The sequence below is a fragment of the Bubalus kerabau genome, chromosome 5 (assembly GCF_029407905.1).
Source record: "Bubalus kerabau isolate K-KA32 ecotype Philippines breed swamp buffalo chromosome 5, PCC_UOA_SB_1v2, whole genome shotgun sequence".
In the NCBI taxonomy this organism is placed as follows: domain Eukaryota; kingdom Metazoa; phylum Chordata; class Mammalia; order Artiodactyla; family Bovidae; genus Bubalus; species Bubalus kerabau.
Window position 1 is genome coordinate 65,345,506 of NC_073628.1, and position 18,517 is coordinate 65,364,022.

The window sequence follows — 18,517 nt, forward strand, 5'->3', positions numbered from 1 at the left end:
GATATGTAGATAACACCAGCCTTATGGCAGAAAGTGAAGAACTAAAGAGTCTCTTGATGAGATTGAAAGAGGAGAGTAAAAATGTTGGCTTAAAACTTAACATTCAAAAAACTAAGATCATGGCATCTGGTCCCATCACTTCATTGCAAATAGATTGGGAAACAATGAAACATTTACAGACACTATTTTGGGGGGCTCCAAAATCACTGCAGATGGTGACTGTAGCCTTGAAATTAAAAGACACTTGCACCTTGGATGAAAAGCTAGACAGCTTATTAAAAAGCAGAAACATTACTTTGCTGAAAAAAGGTCCATCTAGTCAAAGCTGTGGTTTTTCCAGTAGTCATGTATGGATGTGAGACTTGGACTATAAAGAAAGTTGAGTGCCGAAGAATTGATGCTTTTGAACTGTGGTGTTGGATAAGACTCTTCAGAGTCCCTTGGACTGCAAGGAGATCAAACCAGTTCATCCTAAAGGAAAACAGTCCTGAATATTCATTGGAAGGACTGATGCTGAAGCTGAAGCTCCAATGCTTTGGCCACCTGATGCAAAGAACTGACTCATTGGAAAAGACTCTGATGCTGGGAAAGATTGAGGGCAGGAGGAGAAGGGGAGGACAGAGGATGAGATGGTTTGATGGCATCACAGACTTGATGGACATGAATCTGAGCAAGCTCAGGAGTTGGTGAAGGATGGGGATGCCTGGCGTGCTGCAGTCCACAGAGTCGCAAAGAGTTGGACACGACTGAGTGACTGAATTGACTGAAGGTACTTCCATGTTTATTTTCTTGAGGAATATGCATATTTTCTACAATAGCTGTAATAGTTTACATTTCCACCAACAGTGCACAAGGTTTCAGTTTTACTATATGCAAACAGTTGTTCTCTCTTGTCTTTTTTGATGCTACCCATTCTGACGGCTGTGAGTGTTTTTTTTTTTTTTTTAACTTTACATAATTGTATTAGTTTTGCCAAATATCAAAATGAATCTGCCACAGGTATACATGTGTTCCCCATCCTGAACCCTCCTCCCTCCTCCCTCCCCATTCCATCCCTCTGGGTCGTCCCAGTGCACCAGCCCCAAGCATCCAGTATCGTGCATCGAACCTGGACTGGCAACTCATTTCATACATGATATTTTACATGTTTCAATGCCATTCTCCCAAATCTTCCCACCCTCTCCCTCTCTCACAGAGTCCATAAGACTGTTCTATACATTAGTGTCTCTTTTGCTGTCTCGTACACAAGGTTATTGTTACCATCTTTCTAAATTCCATATATATGCGTTATTGATTTTGATTTTTTGGTTTGATTTGATTTGATTTGATATTGGTTTTGATTTTCTTTTTCCTAATAATTTGATCAACTTCTTATATTCTGGTTGACCATCTATATATCACCTTAAAAAAAAATTAACATCCCTTTGGGTACTCTGCGCATTTTTTAAAATTAGATTATTGCAGCATTTTTCCTATTGCATAGTATAAATTTCTTTTATATTTTTTATAGTATACCCTCATAGGCTTCCCAAGTGGCTCAGTGGTAAAGAATCCACCTGTCAATGCAAGAGATGCAGGTGTAGCCCCTGGGTCAGAAACATCCCCTACAGGAGGAAATGGCAACCCACTCAGGTATTCCTGCCTGAAAAATCCCATGGACAGAGCAGCCTGGTGGGCTACAGTCCATGGGGTCGTGAAGAATTGGACACAACTAAGAATAATCAACCAAGCAACCATGCCATTTGTTGTTTGTGTCTCACTCTTTGCAACCCCATGGACTGTAGCCTTCCAGACTCCTCTGTCCATGGGATTTCTCAGGCAAGAATACTGAAATAGGTTGACATTTCCTCATCCAGGGGATCCTGCTGACCCAGGTATCAAACCTGTGTATGCTGCATTGGCAGATGCAGTCTTTACCACTGAGTCCCAGGGAAGACCAGTGACATGGACTCTCATATAATTGGATATTTCCCTTAAATTTGTAATGGCCTGTGCTTGAGATAGTTACTCAGGCAGAATGTCTCATGGGAGGTTAGACAGGACCATCTCCAGGCCGGAGCAGCTTAATGATGTTAGTCCCTGACCAATGTGGTCTCATATGGAGTGACACAGCTGTCTAAGATAGGGGATCTCCTGTTTCCTCCTTTCAGCTGAAAAGGAGGAGTTTGGGGACTTCCTGCCAGGTAAGAACTAAAAGCACAAGGGATTCCTACAGGGTACTCACCAGATTGTTGGGGTGCCTGGAATTCTGTGCTGATAATGGGAGGAGAGCTCAGGGAACCCTGGATGACAAAGCTTTGTCTAAAGTGTGCCGCGTAAGCAAAGGGCAAGGAGAGGTAGGTCGGTGGGTGTTTCCTACTCTCACCAGCAGCTCGCAGAACTTCCCATTGATGGGATTCCTGGTCTTCTGAGTAGCTCACAAAGTTCCTCTTTCCACTTCAGAGAAACGAGCGCAGACCACACAAGGCCAAGTTACTGTCGTGCACCTACCCTGGTACCATTTATCACTCAGGCAACCCCAGTGCCTTTTCCTGAACTTGCACTGGGCATCCTTGTTCCATTTCATCAGGTGGTCCCCAGGCCATTTGGATGCCTCCTATTTTGGACTTTGAGGAGTCCATTAATAGTTTGGGGCTGGTTCCAAATTTCCTGAACTAGAATCTTATTTGGGTCAAATTGTGTTGCATTTCTGGGCCAATGAGTCATTCCAACCAATCCCCTCAGTACTTGGAAACAAACCCAAAGAATCTAGGGGAACCAAATGTCCACCATACTAAAGAATGCATTATACAGAACTGAAAGCTTTTCAGGTATCACCCCATGACCCCCAAAACATACTATGTAGTATAGCCTGGTCCCAATATATGCTGAGAGATGGGCAAAGCTGGCTCACCAGTGGGTCTCTAAATTACAATACCACTTTACAACTGAATCTGTCGGGGCTGGTGAACTGGGATGACACAGAGGGATGGTATAGGGAGAGAGATGGGAGGGGGATTCAGGATGGGGGACACATGTACACCCGTGGTGGATTCATGTTGATCTACAGCAAAACCAAGACAATATTGTAAAGTAATTATCTTCCAATTAAAATAAATAAATTTATATTAAAAAAAAACTGAATCTGCTATGCAAGAAAAGGGGATGAATTTCCCTGTGTCCTTGTATGGCCTTACATCAGAACAAAGCCTTTCAAAAGGGACATGGACTCTTCTCCACTGAGGAAATACCAGTCCTTGACCTTTCTCCAGAGGACCTTCTTGATCTCCTCTCTTACCCTCCTCTTTCTGCTCTGTCCCTTCTGCCTTCCTTCCTATATTCCAATATGGGCCCCTCCCTACCAGCCCCATCCTTCAGAACGCAGTCCAGCAAGGACAAAGTGCAGGACTAATTACCAGTAAGGGTCCACCAACACAACAGGAAAAGTATTTCCTTGGAGGCAAATCCCCAGTGGAGAAGGAGGGCCCATCCAGGGACACATCCCATTTACCACTTCTGACTTGTGTAACAGGAGAATCCATAGTAAGGGGTTGAGAGAAGATCCAGAGGGGTTCCTGAATCTGCTTAGGGGACTCTTTCAGACCAATGTCTCCACAAAGGCTGACACACAGAGCCACCAAAATGGTAACAATAACCCTGTATACGAGACAGCAAAAGAGACACTGATGTATAGAACAGTCTTATGGACTCTGTGGGAGAGGGAGAGGGTGGGATGATTTGGGAGAATGGCATTGAAATATGTATAATATCATATTTGAAACGAGTCGCCAGTCCAGGTTCGATGCACGATACTGGATGCTTGGGGCTGGTGCACTGGGACGACCCAGAGGGATGGAATGGGGAGGCAGGAGGGAGGAGGGCTCAGGATGGGGAACACATGTATACCTGTGGTGGATTCATTTCGATATTTGGCAAAACCAGTACAATATTGTAAAGTTTAAAAATAAAATAAAATTTAAAAAAAAGACAAATGGGGGAATAAAAACCAAGAGGTATTTTCAAAAGCCCAAGAGGAAGCAGACGAGGAGAAAGAAATAATGCAGGCCATGCTCTTTCAGAATGAGGAATCAGGGGGTTTCAGGGTAACGAGCTCCACTGGGGCCACCAAGGCACTGGAGAAGGGACTGGAAGACAGAGGCTGACCCACAGTGAAAATCCGAACCTAAACAGAATCCAGGCAGTAGCAGGAAAGTACCCTGGCAATCGGAATAAGACAAAGACAATCAATCAGGAGCCAACAGAAAACCCCTTGACCTTGCCAAGCAGAGGCTGCCTAGCTGGTTTTTCTTAACTGACAAATAGAAGCTGGAGGATAAACGTTCCAGAGCAAACCCACCTACTGGCTGTTGCCCCCCAGTGTCAACTGGTCAGCAGAGGAGACAGTGAGCCAAAGAAATAGGACCCAAGCCATGTGCCATATATAAACAAGAGAGACACAGGAAGAGAGAAGGCTCACACCACCCCCAAAGTGGGGTGGAAATAGCAGATCCCCACCTTGAAGGCAGATGGTCTGAAGAAATTAAAAATGATGGAGCTGAGGGCTGGCATGCCAACCAATCTCCAAGGAGCCCCAATTGACATTAGGCATAAAGGGAAAGCCTGTCAAATTCTTAGTCCACACTGACGCCACTTACTTGGCTCTGAACACCACATCAGACAAATTTTGTCACAAGAGTAGCATAGTTATGTGGGTATTAGGGAAAGCTCAAGAACAGGCATTCACAGAGCCAGCAGAATGTAAACTGGGTAACCACATGCTCACCTATCCCATCCTTATGTCCCTGAATGACCTGTACCCCTGCTAGGAAGAGATATCTTGCATAAACTGGGGACTACCTCCACTCAGTGGGAGACAACTGGAGACTGTCATTCCCTTATATAGAGGGCACATGATGATAAGGTTAACGGCTGAGGACAGACCTCCCCGGACAGGGCAAGTTGACCTCCACAGAGTCAATCCTGAGGTCTGGGCCCAGGGACAGGTGAAATGAGCTTCAGGATTCAGTCCCATGATAGCCCATCTAAAACCCAGATAAACATGGCCCAAGAGGAAACAGTACCCTTTCCATTGGGAGACCTGATTGGTTATTATCTAGGGCCCAATTGACAAGGGCCCTATTAGACCATCCAATCAGTCTGTAGTACTCCCATTCTCCTTAAACCCAATGAAGTCCTAAACCTGAAGCTATAGGACTTCAGGGCAGCCAATGAAGCCACCAAGGATATACATCCAGTGGTCCCTATTCCCTACATCCTGCTGGCCACTCCATGAGTGCCCTGGGCATAAAAAATGGAATGTGCCTTCACTCTGGAGACCCAACTGCCATTGGGGAAAATAGGAAGATCCATTCAGAGTTTGAAATGGGCCTTGGCCAACCTATGACAGGAAACTCAAGAAAATTGGATTAGGTTGCTTCTCATGGCCCTGCTCCCCATGTAGTTAGCCACAAAGGATAAGTTAAAGTTAAGTACATTTGAACTCATGTAGGGTAGACCCATTCCCCAAGTCCAACAGACAGGACACCCTGGCCCACTTAAAATGCGTAACTCAGCTATGTCCACCAGGTAGCAGAAGCCATGAAAGCTCTCATGAGATATGGTCACCAGGTACTGCCTGCTTCCACTGACCTGGCCTTCCACCCCTTCTGGCCAGGAGTCTGAGTGTACCCCAAAACCTAGAAAACCAGCAGCCCCCCAAGTTCAGCTCATTCTAAAGTAGACGGACCCCACTCAATGACCCTAACCACTCACACTGCCCCAGAGTTGCAGGGGTCACTCTCTGGGAACCTCGCACTAACCTCTGGAGGGATAGCCTGGGGCAATGGGTGCCCTCGACTACACATGCAAAACACTTTCTGACTTGAAGCTTCTCTTCTGAAAAACACAAGTGTGAGCAGGGAGATTCAGGCCACAGCAGTAAGCCTGGACATCAGGACATACTTGCCTACAGGCCCAAAACCAAGATAGCTACATTCTTGGGAAAAAGTGGACAAGTGACCATTGTCCTCTTGCTAGTATTTAGGCATGTATCTTAAATTGTCTGGTGTCCTTTGTCTCCAAAAGGTTAGTGGGATGATGGAGAAAAAGAGTCAGGCCTGAGGCCTCGTGACAGACAAACACACCTAAAGGCCACTGGGGGACATTCTGCTCCTCCACCTGAGTTGTGATGATGCCCACACTTAGCAGGAAACAGTTACAGAAGACAGACCTGCATCCTTTCCGCGCCCCTCAGTACTCTTGCCTGGAAAATCCCATGGGCGGAGGAGCCTGGTGGGCTGCAGTCCATAGGGTCGCAAAGAGTCAGACATGACTGAACGACTTCACTTTCACTTTTCACTTTCCTGCATTGGAGAAGGAAATGGCAACCCACTCCAGTGTTCTTGCCTGGAGAATCCCAGGGACGGGGGAGCCTGGTGGGCTGTCGTCTATGGGGTCACACAGAGTTGGACACGACTGAAGCGACTTAGCAGCAGCAGCATCAAGAATGAAAGTGAAAGTGAAGTCAGGAGTTGTGTCCGATTTTTTGTGACCCCATGGACTGTAGCCCACCAGGCTCCTCCGTCCATGGGATTTCCCAGGCAAGAATACTGGAGTGGGTTGCCATTTCCTTCACCAGATCTTCCCGACCCAGGGATTGAAGCCGGTCTCCCGCATTGTAGGTAGATGCTTTACTGTCTGAGCCACCAGGCAAGGATGAGGAGCAGGACAAAAGGCAGAGGAGGGATTTGTCACCAGCAAGATCCAGTAGCAATTTCAGGGAAATAAAAATAGAATCTGGATAATAAAATCTAAACTTTTCTTTTTTTCCCTCTTCCTTTGTGCTTAGTCTAGTTTCACTGGCTCACAGGATCCTGTGTACAGAGGTCTCAGACGCAGCCCTTCAGACTGGAGTTCCCAGTGCAAAACGCCTGCCTCAGCACCTCAGCTCAGGGCCACATACAGACGCTGCGCAGGACACGCCATCCGAGATGGCAGGAGTGGGCCTTGTGCGGAGATGCTGCGCGCGGCACTGCGCTCTGGAGAGTGAGCGGCAGCGCTGAGCGCCCTCCCCGGCCCCCCACCCCCCCCACCCCAGCTGCAGGGACCACACAAAGCAGCCCCACCGCAGCCTGTCACCAGGAGAGCCTGTGCTCTAGAGCCTGAGCTCACACCTCTGATCACAGTAAAGCTTTCGTTTGCTTCAGAACCCAACTCAACCTTCTCCTACTCGCTGCAGCGACACTAGGCAGAAGGACACTTGCTGGGGTCCGACTCAGGAGGGCTGCTAACAGTTTCACAATTTCCTGTCTACATCCCAAAGCTCGCAGAAAGGGGCTTTTTCCCGTGCCCATTTAAGTGCCAAATTATTTTTGTTGAAGACAGCCCTAAGCAGGGGACTCCTTCCTGACATCACTTTCCACTTATTTAAATGAATATAAACTGCTTAACCTTGCTTCCTAAAAGAGCAAAGTTCTCAAATAAGGTTAAAAATATATACTATTTATAAGAAAAAAAAGATAAAAACTTATAGGAAGATAAAAAATGAGTAAAATATATCCAAAAAAAAAAAAAAAACACAAAGAAAGCAGGATATGAATCAAAAAAAGTAGGATTCCAGGCTAAAACTATTAAATTTTTAAAATATTAAATTTGTTGAAGACTCATTTTACCTTGATACAAAGTTCAATCTACAGTGACTATATACAATTAACACAGAAAAAAATGTATAAAAATACATTAAAATTGTCTTTGATTTTTCAGATGCTGGGCTTTAATAAAACTCAAACTTTTCACACTCTGACAACCTAAGTCCCTTTCATATTTTCGTCTTTCATACAGCAGTTCTCTAATAATTTCAAGTTACCCCAACGTGGCATTTCCGGCCAGCCAGTACTGGAGGAATTGCAGGCTTTGCCAAGATGGTGTGAGTGTTGACAGGTGAGCATTTTTAATGGCACCAGTTTCTGGTAGAGATGAGACAGCCCCCTCTAGCACCAGCAGCATACTCTAATTACCCATCAGTATCCCCTGTGTGTCTGGGGAGGCCTTACAAATAGCTATGAAAAGAAGAGAAGCGAAAAGCAAAGTAGAAAAGGAAAGATATAAGCATCTGAATGCAGAGTTCCAAAGAAGAGCAAGGAGAGATAAGAAACCTTTCCTCAGAGATCAATGCAAAGAAATAGAGGAAAACAACCAAATGGGAAAGACTAGAGATCTCTTCAAGAAAATCAGAGATACCAAACGAACATTTCCTGCAAAGATGGGCTCAATAAAGGACAGAAAATGGACATGACAGAAGCAGAAGATATTAAGAAGAGGTGGCAAGAGTACACAGAAGAATTGTACAAAAAAGATCTTCACAACTAAGATAATCACAATGGTGTGATTACTCACCTAGAGCCAGACATCCTGGAATATGAAGTCAAGTGGGCCTTAGAAAGCATCACTATGAACAAAGCTAGTGGAGGTGATGGAATTCCAGTTGACCTATTTCAAATCCTGAAAGATGACACTGTGAAAGTGCTGCACTCAATATGCCAGCAAATTTGGAAAACTCGGCAGTGGCCACAGGACTGGAAAAGGTCAGTTTTCATTCCAATCCCAAAGAAAGGCAATGCCAAAGAATGTTCAAACTACCACACAATTGCACTCATCTCATACGCTAGTAAGTAATGCTCAAAATTCTCCAAGCCAGGCTTCAGCAATAGGTGAACCGTGAACTTCCAGATGTTCAAGCTGGTTTTAGAAAAGGCAGAGGAACCAGAGATCAAATTACCAACATCCGCTGGATCATCGAAAAAGCAAGAGAGGTCCAGAAAAACATCTATTTCTGCTTTATTGACTACGCTAAAGCCTTTGACTGTGTGGATCACAATAAACTGTGGAAAATTCTGAAAGAGATGGGGATACCAGACCACCTGACCTGCCTCTTGAGAAACCTATATGCAGGTCAGGAAGCAACAGTTAGAACTGGACATGGAACAACAGACTGGTTCCAAATAGCAAAAGGAGTATGTCAAGGGTGTATATTGTCACCCTGCTTATTTAACTTCTATGCAGAGTACATTATGAGAAATGATAGGCTGGAAGAAGCACAAGCTGGAATCAAGATTGCCGCGAGAAATATCAATAACCTCAGATATGCAGATGACACCATCCTTATGGCAGAAAGTGAAGAGGAACTAAAAAGCCTCTTGATGAAAGTGAAAGAGGAGAGTGAAAGTTGGCTTAAAGCTCAACATTCAGAAAACTAAGATCATGGCATCCAGTCCCATCACTTCCTGGGAAATAGATGGGGAAACAGTGGAAACAGTGTCAGACTTTATTTTGGGGGGCTCCTAAATCACTGCAGATGGTGATTGCAGCCAGGAAATTAAAAGACACTTACTCCTTGGAAGGAAAGTTATGACCAAAATAGATAGCATATTAAAAAGCAGAGACATTACTTTGCCAACAAAGGTCCATCTAGTCAAGGCTACGGTTTTTCCAATGGTCATGTATGGATGTGAGAGTTGGATTGTGAAGAAAGCTGATGATGCTTATGAAGTGTGGTGTTGGAGAAGACTCGTGAGAGTCCCTTGGACTGCAAGGAGATCCAACCTGTCCATTCTAAAGGAGATCAGTCCTGGGTGTTCATTGGAAGGACTGATGCTAAAGCTGAAACTCCAATACTTTGGCCACCTCATGCAAAGAGTTGACTCATTGGAAAAGACCCTGATGTTGGGAGGAATTGGGGACAGGAGGAGAAGGGGACAACAGAGGATGAGATGGCTGGATGGCATCACCGACTCAATGGACACTAGTTTGAGTGAACTCTGGGAATTGGTGATGGACAGGGAGGCCTGACGTGCTGCAATTCATGGAGTCGCAAAGAGTCGGACATGACTAAGCGACGGAACTGAACTGATCCCCTGTGAACTATAACACAGCCAGAGAAGGAAGAGTTGCAGCACAAATGTTATTTATGAACAAAACTATATTTTAGTCCATAGGTTGTTAGAAGGCTGCTTTGTGGTTTTTGTTTGTTTGTTTTAACATAGTATCTGAAAACTTGGCTGAGTCCTGAGTAAGTTTGGGACATGGGGAAAACAGCATTATGGGCTTCCCTGGTGGCTCAAACAGTAAAGAATCTGACTGCAGTTTGGAAAACCTGGTTCAATCCCTGGGTCAAGGAGATGCCCTGGAGAAGGGAATCACTAACCCACTCCAGTATTCTTGCCTGGAGAATTCCACGGACAGAGGAGTCTGGCAGGTTACAGTCCATGGAGTCACAAAGAGTCAGACCGACTGAGCAACTAACGCTTTCTTTCTAAAAAAATATTCTATTTGCTGAAGTAGTCATTGGAACATGAGTGATAAATCTGCACTGTAAGCAGCCACATGTGTTGAATGTGTTATGTTCCATGGCTCCCCTGCCTGCAGGAGGCTTCACCTTCTTGTGCCACGTGTTTCAGTCATGGCTGTGTTCATTGCCATGGGCAAAGAGAGAAGGGCAAAAAGACAGTGCAGTGCCTGCTTTGACAATTGTGTACTACACTCTTCTCCCTCAGCTATAGTTACCACCACTGTTCACTGTAGTTGATACATTATTCTGGATCCCAGAATGAGAGCTTTAATGAGTAGAACTCCCAGGCCTGCTCATCTATGCATATGGCATGGGCAGGAAGTAATTTGTGGTGGTTGTTTTAAATTTGTCAAGACAGCATAGGCTCTATTTTGAATTATAAACCAAACTTGAAAAATTGGCCTTCAGTTCAGACTATTGAAGATGACTGACCCTTTCAGGCATTTGACATTATTTGGAGTAACTGAACAAAAGCCAAAATGCATTCAATTTGTAGACAGTTTTAATTGACATGGCACTGCTTAGAGTGGTTTTGATCTTTGACGGGGCTCCGGAAAGCATTCATGAGGCACTCGGGGAAATGCATACATTCACATCTCAAACTTCACTTCGTCTGTAGTTTAAAAAAGAAATACAATTTGCTATGCCCAGAATGTAAATTCACTTTAAATGAAAACATTTTCTATTGAGCTTTCCTTAGATCTTTATCTTTAAAACAGAACCTGCTGTTTTTAAATTTTTACTTTTATTCTGAATTACTTGATTTGCCACAGTTAAAATTTAATATAATCTGGAAAGACAATGGTCTCATTCTTTCAACCTTAGGTGTTACAAACCATTCCATCTGAAAGCTTTATTTTTAGAAAAAGGCATTTTTTTTTTTTGTTTAAATGTTCAGTGTTTAAATGAACATTTAATGCTCAGGTGCACATAATCTTACAGGATCAAAACAAAGTGGATATTCTAAATAGATCCTGGCAGTTAGGTGACGGTTGAGGCTGCATCACCAATAGGAGATAGCTACAGACCTCTGATTGCCTGTGGGGCTCAAGTTTTACTTTACACAACTCTGTAACATATTCAAAGTATGTTCCCTTCCATTATATTCTCAAAACGAAATTCTTAAAGGGCTAGCTGATATACTATCACTGCAGTTTTGCCTTGAAAAAGCAGTGTGATACAGAAAGGTATGATTTCTTGGCTAAGAATATAGAACTATATATTGGAGCATAAAGGCGACACTAAAGATTTCTAGTCTGGTTCTTATATCTTACAACATCCATATATTTTACATCTCTTATTTTATTACCTAATTTCATAACTTGCTTTTGAAAAGTTTCAGATTCACTGAATAACAGCCAAATTTGCACCTATTTTATTACATGCCTCCACTAAGCAACTGCAATAGAATTTCTTGAACAGTAAAAAGGGAGGTTTTCAAGGATTAGTAAGAAATATTTGGGAGTCCAAGCATCACTTGAAACCTGAGTCACAGACTCTTAGTTCTTTCTGGAAGTATTGGGTTGGCCAAAGAATTCACTTGGGCTTCTTTCATAAAATGATATGAAAAACCCAAACAAACTTTTTGGCCAACCCAATATATGTCTTTCAAAAATTTAATAGGCTTCATAACTACCTTATACCAACCTTTTCATATTCCTGTAACCATACTTAGAATTCTACTTCCTTAACAGAAATACCAGAACCAATACAAATACCAATATTGCTTTGCTTTCCTGCCTTCATGTCTCTCACAAATCAGCAGTAGGCACTTTGAACATCTGGACTTCATTAAAAGAGCCACAACTTTGTGCTTTTGTCCCAAAGTCATTTTATCTGAATTTGAACTTTTACTTGGCCCATTGTCTTAACTTGAACTTCTCCTTATGCACAATAATCCATTGAGGATAATTAAGAATAAGTGCGGAGCTGCTGCTGCTGCTGCTGCTAAGTCGCTTCAGTCGTGTCTGACTCTGTACGACCCCATAGATGGCAGCCCACCAGGCTCCCCCGTCCCTGGGATTCTCCAGGCAAGAACACTGGAGTGGGTTGCCATTTCCTTCTCCAGTGCAGGAAAGTGAAAAGTGAAAGTGAAGTCCGTTCAGATGTGTCCGACTCTTTGTGACCCCATGGACTGCAGCCTACCAGGTTCCTCCGCCCATGGGATTTTCCAGGCAAGAGTACTGAAGTGGGGTGCCATTGCCTTCTCCAAAGTGCGGAGACCATATTCTTAATCTGTCTTTGACAAAAGGTTGATCTTTAATGGAGCAAAGGTCACTCATAATTTTCTAAAGTGTTTCTCATATTCTCTTGCTGTTTGGATTTAGAAAGCCATTGCCTTTTTCAAGTCCCATTTCTGAAAATTTTCTTTTTATTTTCATTCTTCCTTGCAAATTGGCCAGCTCTTTCAAACTTCACCTCTTAATAACGCCATGTTAGAGCAAGGAGGAAACAAGCCACGTTCTTTGACTGTAGCTGCCACTCCAATCTCTGCTTCCATTTTGACATGGTCTTCTCTTTCTGTGTTTAAGCTCCCGCTGCCCTTCTTTTTTTCCAGTTTTGTTGAAATTTTCATAGAGATTGCATTCAATCTGCAGATGGCTTTGGGTAGTAAGAACATTTTAACATATTAATCCTTCTGATGCATGAGATATCTTCCCATTTATCTGTGTCTTTTAATTTTTTAAATCAATGTCTCATAGCTTTCCTTGATTAGATCACATCTTGGTAAAATTTACTCCAAAATGTAGTATTCTTTTTGACACTATTATAAAAAGGGTTGTTCTCTTAATTTCTTTATTGGACATTTTGTTGTTAACATACAGAAACACAACAGATCTTGTATGTTGATTTACATCTTGCAACTTTACTTAATTCATTTATTCTAATAGTTTTTTATGGAGTCCAGGGTTTTCTTTGTGTAAGATCAATGTCATATACAAACAGAGATGATTTTACTTCTCCCTTTCTGATTTGGAAGACTTTTCTTTATTTTCCTTGCCAAATTGCTCTGGGCTAGGACTTCCAGGGCTAAGTTCAATATAAGTGGCAAGAGTGGGTGGACACCCTTGTGTTGTTCCTGATCTTAGAGAAATAACCTTTTTTCTAAACCATTGAATATGATGTAAGCTATAAATTTGTCATGTACAGCCTTTATTATGTTGACGTACATTTCTTCTATGCCTAGTTGTTCTGAGTTTTTATCATAAAAGGGTATCATTTTCTCAAATGATTCTTCTGCATCTCATAAGATGATCAAATCATTTTTATTTCATTCTATTAAGGTGGTGCTCACACTTATTGATTTGCATAAGCTGAATCATCCTTGTATCTCAGGGATAAATCCCACTTGATCATGGTGTATGATCCTTTTAAAATGCTATTAAATTTGGTTTGCAAGTATTTTGTTGAGAATTTTTGTTTCTACGTTGAAAGGGATATTGCCCTACAATTTTCTTTTATTGTAATGTCCTTATCTGGCATTAATATCAAGGTAATGCTGACCTTGTAAAATGAGTTTTTAAATGATCCCACCACTTCAGTGATTTGAAAGAATCTGAGAAGAACTGCTGTGAATTCTTCTTGAAATGTTTAGAAGTACTTGCCAGTGAAACAATCTGGTTTTGAACTTTTCTTTTTGGGGTATGTTTAACTGATGATTCAATCTGCTTACTCAGTTTTGGTCTGTTCAGTTTTCTATTTCTTGATTCAGTCTTGATAGATTATGTTTTCTAATAATTTATCCATTTCTTCTAGGTTGTTGGCATATAATTTGCCCCAAGAGTCTCATGATGGCCTTTCCTGGTGGCACAGTGGTAAAGACTTGGCCTGCCAATGCAAGAGCCTCAAGAGACAAGGGTTCAATCCCTGGGTAGGGAAGATTGCCTAGAGGAGGAAATGACAACCCCCTTCATTATTTTTGCCTTGAAAATTCCATGGACACAGGAGCCTGGTGGGCTACATTCCATGGGGTCACAAAGAGTCGGACAGGACTGAGCACATGTGAAGTCTTATGATACGTTGTATTTCTGTCTATCCTTGTAATGTCTTCTCTTTCATTTATAACTATATTTATTGAGTACTCTCTTTTTTTCTTGGCTAGTCAAGATAAGGATTTGTCTTTTATCTTTTTAAAATACCAATTCTTTGTTTCATTATTCTTTTGTATTATTTTTCAATCTCTATTTCATTTACTTCTGTTCTGAGCTTTTTTCTTTCTGTCAGCTAACTTGGGGTTAGTTTTGTTCTTTTTCTAATTCCTTGAGGTATAAAATTAGGTTGGTTGAGATCTTTCTCTTTGCTTATTGGAGACATTAATTGCTATAAACTTTCCTCTCAGAACTGCTTTTCTGCACCCATTGAGTTTTGATATGATGTGTTTTTATTTTCATTTGTGTGAGGATGTTTTTAGAGTCCCTGTTTGATTTCTTCTTTGACCTATTGGTTATTCAGGAATGTATTAGTTAATTTCCACATATATGTAAATTTTCTAGGATTCTTGTTATTTATTTCTAGTTTTATGCCATTATAGTCAGAAAAAGTAGTTTATTTTTTGCTTCATATTAGGTAAAATCGATTTCATGTAATTAAGTGCTCTGATGCTGACTACATATATACTTAAAATTATTGTATCCTTTTGATGTGTTGACACTTTTCTCATTCTATAATGATCTTTATCTTTTGATAAAGACTTTGTTAAAATGTATTTGTCCAATATAGATATACCTAACTCTGCTCTTTTGTTTCTTGCATGGAATGATCTTTTACCCTTCATTTACTTTCACCTTATGTGTGTCTTTAAGCCGAAGTGAGTCTTTAAGCAGAATATAGTTGGGTTTTGTTTTTTTACTGTTTGTTTGTTTATATATTTAGCTACCCTATAGATACTGATTGAGAGTTTGATCTATTTACACATAATTATTGATAGGTAGGGCTTCCCCAGTGGCTCAGTGGTAAAATATCTGCCTACAATTCAGGAAACACAGGGTTGATATCCCAGGTTGGGAAGATCCCTTGGAGGAGCAAATGGAAGCCCAGTCCAGCATTCTTGCCTGGGAAATCCCATGGACAGAGGAGCCTGGCAGGCACGGGGTCACAAAGAGTCAGGCATGGCTGAAGCCGCTGAGTGTGCACTCACACGTTGATAGGTAAAGACTCTCTATCACCATCCTGTTCATTTTCTGACTGTTTTATATTTCAGTCTCCCTTTCTTCTCCTCTTTCTGTTTTGCTTTGTGATTTGATGATTTTCTTAGTGGTATGCTCTTTTCTTTCTCTTTCTCTTGTGTATCCACTATAAGTTTTTGTTTCATGGTGTACCACTAGGCTTGCAAAATTCATCACATATTTATAAGTTAAAGTTGGTAACAACTTTGGTCACATACCCTTTTATGTCCCTTATTTTATATTTTGATATAAAATAGGTAATTTTTTATATTGTATATTCATTAACAAGTCATTATAAATATAGTTATTTGTAATACTTTATTATTTCAACCTTTATTCTACAGTTAAGAGTGATTTACATGCCAAAACTACAGTAATAGAGTTCTGAGTTTGACTGTATATGTACTTTTACCAGTTAGCTTTACACTTTCTTACATTTTTATGTTGTCACATGTATTCGTTTCCTTTAGCTCCATAATTTGTCTTTTATTTTATAATTTCTATCTTTTTGTGGAACTGCTCGTTTTGTTCATGTATTGTTTTCCCCATCCTGTTGAGGTGTCTATGTTCTCTCATAGCTCTTTAGCTTCCTTAAAACAATTATTTTGACATCTTTGTCAGGCAATTCATAGATCTCCATTTCTTTGAAAGTGGTTACTGAAAACTACTGTTTTCTTGGCAGCGTCACGTTTCCTTGATTTTTAGTGTTCCTTGGACACTGCGCTGCTGTCTTCACGCTGGAAGCAGCAGTCACTTCCTCTAGTCCTTACTGACTGGCTTTAGGAAAAAAATGCCTTTACATGTCAGCCCAGTCTGAAGTTCTCTCAGGCCTTTTCTATGGATATGCCCATTTTCACATCTCTTATTCCCTCTTGCAGGGGGAATTCTTAAGAGTATATGCCTCCTTTCAACCCGGCAAAGCCAGGTCAAGTGTCAAGAGCCTTCCACTGGGGTTCCCCAGGGCAGTTCCCTGAAATGCTCCAGCTTCTGTGTTTTCTCCCAGTCCTGCAGGGTTGGGCAGGTTTTCTGCATGTGTTCATAATTCAGCTACAAATGCTTGCTCTGGGAGTCAGCCACGAGGCAGGAAGGGATGCAGCACATGGAGCAGTGGGTTTGCCCATAGGGTAGCTGGGGCCTCCACAGCAGAGGTGTCCCGAAGAGCTCATAAGTTGTCTTCTTGATGGAGTCTGCAACATTCCTGCAGTCCCCCAGAGAGTTCTGAGTCCTGGTTGCTGTCTGCCCAGCCTCTCCCAATTTCTCAGCTGAGCCCATCTCTATAGTGCTCTTGGTGGGATGAGGAAGAAGTGGGTGCCTTGGGCATCTCCTGCACATCTGGGGAGGCTAGGTGCTTATGCACTGTGTACTCATTTTTCTCTCTGGGAGATACTGGGGGCTGAGAGGTTTCCCTTATCAGTGAACTAACTGAGCTGTCTTAGGAGAGGGGTGATGTAGATGAAGTAAAACTATTCCTACCTTCTTCAATTGCCTTGTATGTTTTTTGCTCCAACAGTATGTTATAACTTCGCCACTGGACTTCTGGACTCCCATAAAAGTACGTTTGTCCATGAGTGGTAGTCAAAAATCAATGTTTTATGATGGGATAACAGTGGAAAGCGCCTATGCTGCCAGCTTGCTGAATTCACTAAAATATATCCCATTAAAAAATACAGAAGGCTCAAATCCACATATAGCATGGGTTGAAGAGCAATGGTTTTATAATTCAACACTATTATTAATATGACTATAACATTCTTAAGTTCTCATTTTTAATATTACACAAATATGCTGAATTATGTTTCAAAATTAAATGAACTCTCTTCATCTGCCAGTTTCTTACTCCTTATTTCTTTAAACTGAATTAAATAGAAGTACTTGGAAAGCTGTGACAGACATCACAATCAATATTTAGACATTATCCAGTTTCTATTAGGCACTGTGGTCGCATTAACAGGCAACTTCATTAGAGGCTTTGGAAATAAAATATCTGGGTTCAAACTTGCCAAGGAACCTCCTATACAACTCAGAAATAGTAATTTAAGGGAAGGTATCATACAAATAAGTGGCTGCTGAATAATAAAAGCAGATGACATTTACCTGTATAAAATCTGACATCAGGTTGAGTAAGAGGGCAGAATTAAATAGCTTAGTTCATAGTAAATAATTGAAAGTCACATAATCCTTCAAAAGTAACATCTTAGTTTCCCTGCCATAATACTCATCTTCTCCAACCTTGAGATTTTTTTTCCAAATGTCCCATTAAATCTTCACTCAATACTTGAGACAGTCTTTAAACCTATTTGATTTAATTCTAACAGAAATTACTCTAACATTTCTCTTTAACATTTTACTGGAATAACTTATTTTAAAAAATACAGATACCTTTGGAAACCTTGTACAGTACAGAAGTATAATTCAAGTACATTTCTTGATAGTTTGTAAAATAATGAATCACTAGTACATTTAAAAGTTTAAATCTTAAAGAACCATCAGAAAGAAAAATATTTAGCACCAAAATAAGCATTCATTAGGAAAGTGTCCTAAAAAATAAAAAAGCAGTATGTATTATACTTCCACTAGAAGTTTTTTTTAATATAAATTTATTTATTTTAATTGGAGGCTAATTACTTTACAATATTGTATTGGTTTTGCCATACATCATTAAGTAATTTGCATAAAATTGGGAGACTAACTCTTCTAATAATATTGCATTCTTATTTACATATTTTAAATGATTAGTTTAGATGGATTACTCTTTTTCTATTCTGTTTTGGTTATTGGAATTTGTATCTTACAATGGATAAATAACTAATTTTTATTTTAAACTTTATAGATTCAAAGATTCTTGAAACTGTCAAATAAATTAAAAAGCAATATTGTGGCATAGCATTAAATGTTTAAAATATTTTAAAATAATCAGATTTTATAGAAAAAAAAAACAATGTAATACAAAGTAATCTATTGAGGCAGGGGAAAATTAGGAGGAAGGGGAGGAGAAAAGAGATAAAGTATAGAAGGGAGTACGGAAGGA

At 41.0% G+C, this 18,517-nt stretch overlaps 1 long non-coding RNA gene across 4 annotated transcripts in view; it reads right to left on the reverse strand.

The window, feature by feature from the left end:
* Positions 1–18,517, reverse strand: part of LOC129652816 (uncharacterized) — a 51,148-nt gene that overhangs the window by 14,690 nt on the left and 17,941 nt on the right. Inside the window, exon 4 of one of the 4 annotated variants that reach the window (XR_008714794.1) lies at positions 10,826–10,937. The exons of 2 other annotated variants lie outside the window; for them this stretch is intronic. This is a non-coding gene — a long non-coding RNA (uncharacterized LOC129652816). Of the gene's footprint in view, positions 1–10,825; positions 10,938–15,810; positions 17,132–18,517 lie in introns of those variants that run through there. One more of the 4 variants, XR_008714792.1, reaches the window with a different exon arrangement.